We start from the raw sequence: 11,732 nt of genomic DNA, 5'->3' as shown, positions 1-11,732 counted from the left end.
TAAAAAAAATAAAAGGAAAAGTTTAGATACTCCTCAAACTATCACCCAATTTGATAATGTCCTTTTAAACTTTTAATTGTGACAATGCTAACTTTAAACTACTAAAAATTTGACAATATCCCCTCAAGGCCAGCAAAAAGACAAAAATGATCATAAATTTTTTTCAATAAGACAAAAAATACTCCAATAAATTTGAAAAAAAAAAAAAACAGAAAAAAAATTAATAAATAATTTTTTATTTAAAATAAAAATACAAAATTTTAATTTCATACCTTGGTTTTTTTAAAATATATATATAGGTTTTTTTAAGGGTATTTTTGTCATTGAAAGGAATATTGACAAATTTTGGTAGTTTTAATAGAATATTGTCATAACTGGAAAAAAAAAAAAAAAAAAAAAATTGTCAATTGGATAGTAGTTTGAGAAAGGTATGTAAATTTTATCCAAAAATAGGTGGTCACACAACCACTTTTTTTTTTTTTAGTTTTTTATAAATGAAAAGCCCACTCTATTTATTTGTATTTTGGAAAACATAAACATGTTTAATATTTATTCTTTAAAAACACAACCAAATTATTTTCTTAATGGATCCTACACTTCTCACATTTTTCCTATTAAAAAGCTTTTTCAAACCTAGCAAAGTAGCAATAAAGAAAAAACACTTTTCAGATTTATTATCAAACATCCTCTTTTATCTTTGGGTCGTGGCATGCCCTTTTATTTTATTTTTTAATTTTGTCTTGTCATTCTTTGCATGCTTTGCATTAATGACAATACCGTAGAATCATGGTGGACCATTGTACCATTTTGAGGTGTTTTTTTTTTTTTTCCTAAGCATGCCATCGAGTCAATCATGCTCTCAAGTGGCTAGATTGGTGGTTACTCTAACATTCTTTTTATTGTCCTTTTATTGATGAACCTTTGTAATTAATTTTTGTTATATTTTTAGCGTTGACCTCTTTGGTTGGTCAAATATGAATAGTAACTCTATAAACATGTAAGTGTCCTGATGGCAAAGGGAAAATTTGTTCTTTTTAAATCATATGATTTAATAATCAATTGATCATATAATATAATCATACAAATAATAGTGATAATACATTAATACTTAAATTGTGATTTAATTCTCTAAAAAAAAATTATGATTTAATGGTCAATTGATCATGTTATAAGTATATATATAAAATAATGGCGGTTAGCAGGCAGTTAATAACCACCCGCATTTTCATCCCTATGTGGTTTTCTTCCATAAATTTAGGAAAAATGTCAAAAAAATCACAAAAAATCACCCACAGCAAACTCTCTAAATGAGCCCTAAACATTATGATCACTATAGTGGAACCCAAAGTATTGGGTTCCATTGTAGCGATCCAAAGGCTTATTAAATAGATGAAAAATAAATAAAAAATAAAAAACGCATCCTCTCTCCTATCACAACACGCCTTTACTCTTTTTCTTTCCTGTCACAACACAGTATGCCATCCCCCTTGTTCTCTTAATGCAACCTCTTTCTGCAAAACCTCAAAACTCCCATCTTCAACGTGTGTCTCAACTTTCATCCATGTTCTACACAAGGTAGAGAGGGAACTGAAAAGAGAGAAAGATTGAGAGAGAGATTGAAACACGATGGTTGAGCCACCATCGTCGTGTAGTGGACAGCGCTTGGGCAAAGCTGAATCAGCTCTCTGTTAGGTGTGACTTGCCACCCATCACACGTGGGCCCCACTAATTCTCTACTCCTTTTGGGTTTAGGAGACTTTTGTCCAAGTTTGTTTTGGAGTCCTTCTCCTATGTGTTATTGGACTCCTTGTTTGACTTATAGTAGGAGTCCTAGACCAACATGTAAAAGGAGAGTTAAAGCTTCTATATAAGGAACAAAGCACAAGGTGAATTTGTGTGTGCCAAAAACGTGAAGCACCAAAGGGAGGAGAAAAAAGAGAGAATTTGAGAGGAGGTACAAGGGCAGCAAGGGTGTTTTCTTCTTGGTGGTTTTTGGAGGAGCCAAAAACAAGTGATTAGAAGAAAAAGGGTGCTGCAGAGTGAGAGAAGAAAATAGAGATCAGCCGCCATCCGTTCCAGCAAAAGAAGAGTTTGTACATCTGTCTTTTGTATTCTATTTTGGGAATAATCTTTCTTGTGTGATAGTGAGATTTGGGTGTATTGGGGCTTTGGGATCTGAGTGATTTTCTCTCTACTATTCTTGTACTCATCTTTTGATAGTGAATTTTCTCTGGGTCGTCTCCGCCAGTGGATGTAGGCTTGTTAAGCCGAACCACTTAAATCTTTGTGTCGTGTGTGATTGCCTAATCTTTGTTATTCCGCATTCTTCTTATTTTTCACATCTCACGGGTCTTGGGAAATAGGATTAATTTCCTAACAACTGGTATCAGAGCTGTTGGTTCGAGTGGGAGCGATGGCAGGTGAAGAAGGAAAGATGGGAATCGAGAAGTTCGACGGCAAAGATTTTGGGTTTTGGAAGGTACAGATTGAAGATATTCTTTATGGGAAGGATCTTCATCAACCTATTTTGGAAGAACAACCCGACGACATTGATGATAGCGAGTGGGCTCTTGTTGATCGTAAAGCCCTAGCAGTTATTAGGTTATCACTGTCAAAATCAGTTGTACACAACGTTGTAAAGGAGAAGACAGCAGCAGGTCTAATGGCGGCTTTGTCAAGCATGTATGAGAAGCCATCGGCTAACAACAAGGTGCATTTGATGAAGAAATTGTTCAACCTAAAGATGGCGGAAGGAGCTTCGGTGGCACATCATCTCAATGAGTTCAACACCATCACAAATCAATTATCCTCAGTGGAAATTAATTTTGATGATGAGGTTCGTGCGTTGATCGTCTTGGCATCTTTGCCAAATAGCTGGGAAGCAGTGAGGATGGCTGTGAGTAACTCTGTAGGAAAGAGTAAACTGAGCTATGAAGACGTCAGAAATTTGATTCTCAGTGAAGAGGTTCGCAGAAGAGATGCGGGTGAAGCCTCTTGTTCTGGTGCTGCTTTAAACCTCGAGACTCGGGGCAGAGGACAAGATAGAAACTCTGGTCAAGGCAGATCAAATTCCAAAAAAGGGAGAAGCAAATTCAGATTCGAACGACAACGTGAGTGTTGGAACTGTGGCAAGACTGGCCACTACAAGAAGAATTGCAGGGAATTGCGGAAGGAGACTGAGAATGATTATGCAAACATAGTGACAGAAGAAGTATATGATGCCCTACTTCTTTCTGTTGATAGTCCCCTTGATTCTTGGGTCTTAGACTCAGGAGTATCTTTTCATATGACAGCGATCCGTGAAATTCTCGAGAACTATGTTGGTGGAGATTTCGGGAAGGTGTATTTGGCTGACGGAACGGCGCTGGATGTTGTGGGCTTAGGCGATGTTCGCATTAGAGTTCACAGTGACTCGGTATGGAAGCTACAGAAGGTCAGGTATGTTCCGGAGCTGAAGAAGAATCTAATTTCAGTGGGACAGCTTGATGAGGAAGGGCATTCAATTCATTTCCACGGTGGAAAGTGGAAGGTCAGCAAGGGAGCTAGGATTTTGGCTCGTGGTCATAAGACGGGTACTCTCTATATGACGACGAACAGCAAGGATACAATTGTTGTTGCAGATACAGATGCTGACTCAAAACTATGGCACCTAAGGCTTGGGCACATGAGCGAGAAAGGGATGAAGGTACTTATGTCAAAAGAGAAACTACCGGGGTTAAAGTCAGTTGAGTCTGATTTGTGTGAAGACTGCATCCTAGGGAAGCAGAAGAAGGTGAGTTTCGCAGAAGTTGGCAAAGCACCTAAGCTTGGAAAGCTGGAGCTGGTACACACAGATTTGTGGGGTCCCGCACCAGTGACATCTCTTGGAGGCTCGCGGTATTACATCACATTTATTGATGACTCAAGCAGGAAGATATGGGTTTATTTCTTGAAAAGTAAATCTGATGTATTTGAGACTTTTAAGAAATGGAAGGCCATGGTTGAGACTGAAACGGGCTTGAAGATCAAGCGTTTGAGATCAGACAATGGAGGAGAATACGAAGACAGGGGGTTTAAACAATTTTGCGCAGTGAATGAGATTAGAATGGAGAAAACTATCCCAGGAACACCACAGCAGAATGGCGTGGCTGAGCGCATGAACATGACCCTCAATGAGCGTGCTCGAAGTATGAGGTTGCATGCTGGGTTACCAAAGACTTTCTGGGCTGATGCAGTGAGCATTGCTGCATACCTGATAAATAGGGGGTCTTCCGTTCCCCTGAGCCATAGACTACCGGAAGAAGTCTGGAGTGGAAAAGAGGTAAATTTTTCACATTTGAAAGTTTTTGGTTGTGCTTCGTATGTCCATGTTGAGTCTGATACCATGAGTAAACTAGATGGTAAATCTAGTAAGTGTTTCTTCATTGGATATGGAGATGAGGCCTTTGGTTATCGATTTTGGGATGATCAAAATCGGAAGATCATTAGAAGTCGGAATGTGACTTTTAATGAGTGTGCTATGTGCAAGGATGGGTCAAGTGCAGAACCTGAAGTTACAGAGCAGGAACCGAAGAAGTCTAAGTTTGTTAACTTAGATGACCTTTCTGAAAATACAGTGCAGAAAGAGAAGCAATTCGTGGAGGTGGAGCTTGATAAACAGTGTTCACTCACGGATGAATGTGATGACAGAGATTCTTCAAGAAACTTACAGCACCGGGAAGAGTCTTATTCTTTAGCAAGAGGCAAAGAGAAACGTGATCGAAAAGCAACAAAGAGGTATGGCTTTGAGGATATGGTTTCTTTTGCTCTAGCAGCTAGTAGTGGAGATCCATCATCTGTTCAAGATGATATGCTGAAAGAGGTGGAGTTACTACGGAAAGGTAAAGCTTGGGAATCAGCAGGATTACCCAAGGGAAAGAAGGCTAAAGGGTGCAGATGGGTCTACAGGAAGAAAGAGTCATCGGATAAAGCTGTACGGTCGACGAGACAGATAGGGAGGCATGGTGTTATGTCTAAATCAGGTCCTATGCTCAAGTTCAAGAGACGCTTGGACTTGAGGGACACTTGTGGAGTGTGATTGCCCTTGGGGGCTGAGGCGGAGACATCTGGAGGAGACACCTTTTGGTAGACTTGATGGGATTCAAGTCAAGGTGGAGATTGTTAGGTGTGACTTGCCACCCATCACACGTGGGCCCCACTAGTTCTCTACTCCTTTTGGGTTTAGGAGACTTTTATCCAAGTTTGTTTTGGAGTCCTTCTCCTATGTGTTATTGGACTCCTTGTTTGACTTATAGTAGGAGTCCTAGACCAACATGTAAAAGGAGAGTTAAAGCTTCTATATAAGGAACAAAGCACAAGGTGAATTTGTGTGTGCCAAAAACGTGAAGCACCAAAGGGAGGAGAAAAAAGAGAGAATTTGAGAGGAGGTACAAGGGCAGCAAGGGTGTTTTCTTCTTAGTGGTTTTTGGAGGAGCAAAAAACAAGTGATTAGAAGAAAAAAGGTGCTGCAGAGTGAGAGAAGAAAATAGAGATCAGCCGCCATCCGTTCCAGCAAAAGAAGAGTTTGTACATCTGTCTTTTGTATTCTATTTTGGGAATAATCTTTCTTGTGTGATAGTGAGATTTGGGTGTATTGGGGCTTTGGGATCTGAGTGATTTTCTCTCTACTATTCTTGTACTCATCTTTTGATAGTGAATTTTTTCTGGGTCGTCTCCGCCAGTGGATGTAGGCTTGTTAAGCCGAACCACTTAAATCTTTGTGTCGTGTGTGATTGCCTAATCTTTGCTATTCCGCATTCTTCTTATTTTTCACATCTCACGGGTCTTGGGAAATAGGATTAATTTCCTAACACTCTCTTCCGTCGAGCGTAATGCATTTGGTTATTCCCAGTGTCCAGATCAGAATCGGCTAAGAAATGTTCATTCTTCCCTTTTGTTCGATTTCTCCTAAATTTGTGTTTGTCTTCTCCTAAAGGTTCATTGCTTTGTAATCAAGTGTTTTTGAAATTATTTTGGATGTAGAATTATTATATTTATTGAGAAGGTTTGAGAAACCATGGAGAGGAAGAGAAATTGATTTCCTCAGCTCAATCGTAGCTTGAGCCTTGAGGTATTGCTCTTTATATATAGAACTTGGGTGCATAATACAATCAATCAAATTAAAGATAAATTACAATATTCCAGAAATAAGATAGATTGCTATTGTGAGTTGTTGGTAACAGTAAATTTTCTCCATGATTCTTGCCATCTTGCATTTCATAGAAGGGATTTGATTGTGGCTCACCCAAAGCTAGAAGATATTTCCTCAACATTCTACCATCTTGCCTTCCATATGAGTGACTTCATTGTGGTTCATTGTCATTGCCATATCTGGAAGATATTCCCTTAACATTTCTTAAGTGCATTTTTTTTGTTTAACATTCAACTACTTGTTCTTTTATTTATATTTTTTTTCCCCTTTTTTTTCTTTCTTTTCTGCTAAGTTCTCTTGTTGGATGTAGAAGTTGTGATCACAAGTAATTGAGATCCTTTAGTTAATAGAAAAATCCTCATGATAGAGACCCAATTCAATTCATCTATTATGTATTCAGTTTCTTGGTCTCCATAAATTGACATTCTCTGTCAAACTTTGATCTTGGCCCTTTTGTAGATTGTTAGAGTCTAAATCCTCAACTAATATCTTTGCTTGTATTGTTTCGATAGTTAATATAAATTTCATAATTCATATTACTCAAATATCTGCTATTTCTAGTGCCGAGTTGAGTTCCAATTGATTTCTTTCTTAAGGGATTTGTCCCCCACTTTAGTTTTTTTAATGAACTGAATTATGAATTGTAACTTATTGAATTTATATGATTGGAATAGATTATATTGCTTGCACTCATGGATTTACAAGAGAGGTTGCAAGAGTTCAATGAAACTCCTACCCAAAGCTTCACCATGCTCTTACAAGGCGGCGTCAATACAACAATGAAAATCAACCCCAACCTAAAAAGAAATCTACTACTTAAAAAAGAAATGTCTCAATAGAGGAAGGCATTTTACTAGCAAAGGCTTGGCTCAATACTGGCCTTGATCCAATTCAAGGGATTTCTAAAGAAAGCACCAATTTTTGGGATAGGATTTTGAAGAACTATAATGAGAACAAGAAAGAAACCACTGTAGAACAGATTGCGCATTCTTTACCAAATCAGTGGTCTTTCATCCAAAAAGTCATCAACAAATTCTGTGGGTACTCGGACCAAGTTGAATTTAGGAATCGGAGTGGTATTGGTGAGCAAGATAAGATATAAATGATTTTTTACTAGTAGTGTAAATTAGTCATTTATTTGATTCAAGATTTTAATTATTTTAATTTTATGAATTTTCTTTTAGATCAATATGTCAAAGGCTATGTACCGGGAGTTCAATAACAATGCCGTATTTCAATTTGAACATTGTTGGAATATGTTGAAGACAAAACCAAAATGGAAGAAATATATGTTGGCTCAATCAGATTTGAAAAGGAAATGCATTGATACAAGTACTTCTTATCCTCGAGATGTTATACATTTAGGAGAAGATAACGATGTTCAAAATGTACATGTAGACTTGGAGAGACCTATAGGCAAGAAGGCCGCGAAAGAGAGAGAGAGAGAGAAAAAGAAAGAGCAAAGATTATGGAGAGAAAGAAATTGTGATGAAGGTTTTGAGTGGATTAGCAGAAGTGAAGAAGAGATCACATGAGGAGAGAGAAAGATATCGATACGACAAAGGAGGAGATCATTTGTACTGAGAAACAAAAGCTTGAAGTTAAACTTTAGAAAGAGGAAATAGAACAAAAGAAAGAAGAAAGTTTAAGGTTGAACTTAGGAAAGAGGCAATGGAACAAAAGAAAGAAGAAGGGAAATTATGATGATGGATACAAGCCACTTGTCTAAAGTGTAACTTGAATATATTCAATCTCTCCAAATGGAAATCATCGAGAAGCGTAGGAGTAAATAGTCATTGGTATTTGTTTATGAATGTATTTAAGTGAACTAATCATATAATTTTGTAAATAGTCATTGATTTTGTCATCTTTTTGTTCAAGGACTATTTTGCTATTGAAGGGTTGTGTCTTGTTATAAACTGAATAGCACTGACCTCTTTGTTGCTCACTGATTAATGCTAAGAATGCTTGTGTTGTTTACATATATGAAGATCCTTCTCCGATGATTGTTTTGTTATAGGAGTTTTTCTCTCTTCTTCATGTTTTATTTGCTATGTTTTTCAAAAAAAAACACTAAATAGATAAATGTGATATCTTTAGCCTGGGTGTTGTAATGTAGGAGCTCTGCACTCTAAAAGTAGGCCATGGGAAGAGGTACCACCAGAGAGGGTAGTTTATATTGTTGCTTGTTAAGGAAGGTAATTCAATCAATGTTAATTCAGGCATATTGTCCAAACCAGAAAGTTATGATTATGTAGTAATCAAGCCAGCATGTCATTGCAATACTACATTAGATAAGGCAACTTATAATTCTAGTATAAAGCTCAATGCTGTAAATAGAGATTTGATAGCAAGCCACAATAAAAGTCGAGCCTTGAAGAAGGAAAGTATTACAAAGGATCTTATTCAATACAAGTAGGAAAGGGAACTCATTCCCACATAGAAATCAGATCATATGTTAAATAGGAATACATAAGTGTGTCGAGTATCTTTGTAATTGATATGTAATTGACAATTCCTCATTCTGTGGAATTATCTTACTGTCCATATGTGATGGCACCTGTATATAATGAGCTAGTGTACTCATACGATTGTATAATACATTGAGAAACATAGTTTCTTCCATTCTTATTCAAATCCTTTTAATGCTAACAAACTAATTTCAGATTCTTGAAGGTCCACAGGACCACAGGCAGGCTAATTTCATATTGTTGGGCAGAACCGCATGAACGGCCAAGCTGTGAGGAAACACTTTCCAGATTGCTTGACTATGAGTGCTCACTCTACCGATGCACTCTGTTTGTTTGTGTATAGAAAAAAAAAATTACAAAAAAATAGCCATTATATGAAAGTGCAATCATACGAATTACAATTTAATAGGCATAGTGTAATCATATGAAATTATAGTTTTTTTTTTTTGGAAAAATGCAGTTTACCCCCCCTGAAGTTTCAGGGGTTTTTCAATTTTAACCCCAAAGTTCAAAAATTGGCAATTTACCTCCCTGAAGTTTCAAAAATTGGCAATTTAAACCTTCCGTTACTAATTTTCGTTAAATTGGACGGAAATTTTTTTAAAAAAACCTAAGGGTAATGATGTAATTTCATAGATTTTTGTCCATTTAGACGGAAAAATTAAACGGAGGGTTTAAATTGCCAATTTTTGAAACTTCAGGGGGTAGATTGCCAATTTTTGAACTTTCGGGTTAAAATTGAAAAACCCCTGAAACTTCAGGGGGGTTAACTGTATTCCCCCCTCCCCCCCCCCCCCCCCCCTTTTTTTTAAATATATTTGTTAATAGACAGGGTATTGAAAAAAAAAAAAAAAAAAAAAAAAACAATTTAATAGCCATAGTGTAATCATACAAAATTTAAAATCAAAAGTTCTTATTGGCCATGTATTTGCCATAAATGCTCGACAATGTCTGACTGGAGTTGAGAATGAGTTTCTCGATCTCGAATACGATGATGATTTTGTATGAAGTCCAAAAATTCAATTGTATGCTCATATAATGGTGGTTCGAGGGGACTCTCATTCATAATCGAAGTCATCTGCTCCATGGTATAATTCTCGTTGATCTTCAACGATCATATTATGCAATATTATGGATGCCATCATAATCTCTTTAAGCATTTCAAGTTTGTGTAAATATGCAGGTCCACACACAGTACCAAATCTCGCTTGAAGTACTCCAAATGCCCGCTCTACATCCTTCCTTGCTGACTCTTGAGTTGTAGCAAATTTTTTTTCTTTTATTTCCTTGTGGAGCATGAATTGTTTTTATGAATATTGCCCATAAAGGATATATACTATCGGCAAGATAGTATCCCATCACAAAGTCCTGACCATTGAGTGAGTAGTTTATCGAAGGTGCACGCCATTCAGCTAGATTGGTAAATATAGAAGACCGTTCTAACACATTGATGTCATTGTGAGACCCTGGTAACTCAAAAAATGCATGCAATTTCCAAAGATTATAAGATGCCACTACTTCCAAAATAATGGTTTGTTCATGGATATGCCACAATACACATACATTTCCAAGCATTTTGACAATTATTCCACTTCCAATGCATACAATCAATGCTTCCTAACATACCTAGAAATCCATGACTTTCGCCAATTGCTAGCCATCTAACAACGTCATCCTGGGTTGGCGACCTCAAGTACTCTGTGGAAAATTTTGAATTCATCGCTTGAACAAATAGTTTAAAACTATCCATTGCAGTAGCTTCTCCAATTTGTAAGTATTCATCTATAAGATTTGCCGTTACTCTATAAGCGAACATTCTAAGTGCGACAATCATCTTTTGTAGGGAAGAGTGCCCAAGTTTGCCAGTATCATTTCTTTTTTGGACAAAATATGGCTCATGATCTACTATTGCATCGTAAATGTAGATAAAAAATTTGCGACACATACGACACCTCATCTGAAATTTATTGGCAAGATAAACTGGTGCGGCAACAAAATAGTCGTGGAAAAGGTTTTCTTGACCTTGCAAAGAATTACAGCAAATGGTATTGCAGCGTCAACCAGAACCACGACGTGATATTAATCCTCTTTCGCTATCAAATCGTTCTTTTGCCCTAGCAATTACTAAAATTATTTATAACTCATCATTAGAAGAAGAGTCATATAAAAGGTCATCGAGTTTAAAAATATGATTCATAGAGAAAAAAACAAAGAATGAATGAAAGAGAAATTTGGGTTCAAATATATGGAAATTAGAAATAATGGTTGTATGTTAAACCGCCAACAATATATATATATATAAATATATATATATATATATATATATATATATATATATATATTGGTAGAATAGTTCTATGTTTTACACTAAAAAGTTGGAAAAAATATATATATAGCCGTTTGCTATAAAAATCTACCGGTCAAAAACTGGCCATAAAATACTGCCATAAAATTTGCCAAACAACAAAAATCAGCCATTCAACGTTCATAACCAGTCACAACGTTCAAAAAAATCTGCCACTACCAACAATAATTTATTTTGCCATGCTTTTCAAAAATATAGCCGTTGGTTCATAAAAAAAAAACAATCAGATAATGAAACTTGACAAAATAGCTATTGGTTGGTTGGTTAAGAGAATCATTAAAAAAGTAGAGAAATAAAGAATAAAAAAAATAAAGAAAAGTAAAGAAATAATATTTAATTGATATAGGGAAAGATAAATGGAAGTTATTGTGGAGTATATGCAGATAGAGAAACAAAAAGTAGTTTAATTCCTTAAACTTAGAGAAAATCAACGGGAAGCTACTGAGAATGTTCTAAGATAATGAATTTGGAAAGGTTGTTAGTTCAATACTAGATTGAGTGTAAGGACGAAGCTTGCCGATGAGTTAGCTGATGCTAGTTCAGTACTTTGTAATTCCAAATCCTAACTTTTACCATTGAGAAAAAAAAAAAAATAAAAAAAAAAAAAAAAAAAAAACTCCTTTAATTATCAACCATTTTCAATAAGAGTCCCATAAAGTGGCAAGGGTGACAATTTGATACATCAAACTACTATTATGTGACGAAAGGTCACTCCATTAGCAATAAC

At 36.2% G+C, this 11,732-nt stretch overlaps 1 pseudogene; it reads right to left on the bottom strand.

Annotated features, from left to right (window-relative positions):
• Positions 1-9,553: 9,553 nt before the first annotated feature.
• Positions 9,554-10,585, bottom strand: LOC148583028 (uncharacterized; annotated as a pseudogene).
• Between the last annotated feature and the right edge of the window lie 1,147 nt (positions 10,586-11,732).

Source organism: Corylus avellana, chromosome 11 (assembly GCF_965113065.1).
Source record: "Corylus avellana chromosome 11, dhCorAvel1.hap1.2, whole genome shotgun sequence".
In the NCBI taxonomy this organism is placed as follows: Eukaryota; Viridiplantae; Streptophyta; class Magnoliopsida; order Fagales; family Betulaceae; genus Corylus; species Corylus avellana.
Note: the sequence above shows the minus strand (reverse complement) of the source record. Positions and strands in the feature narration are given on the sequence as shown.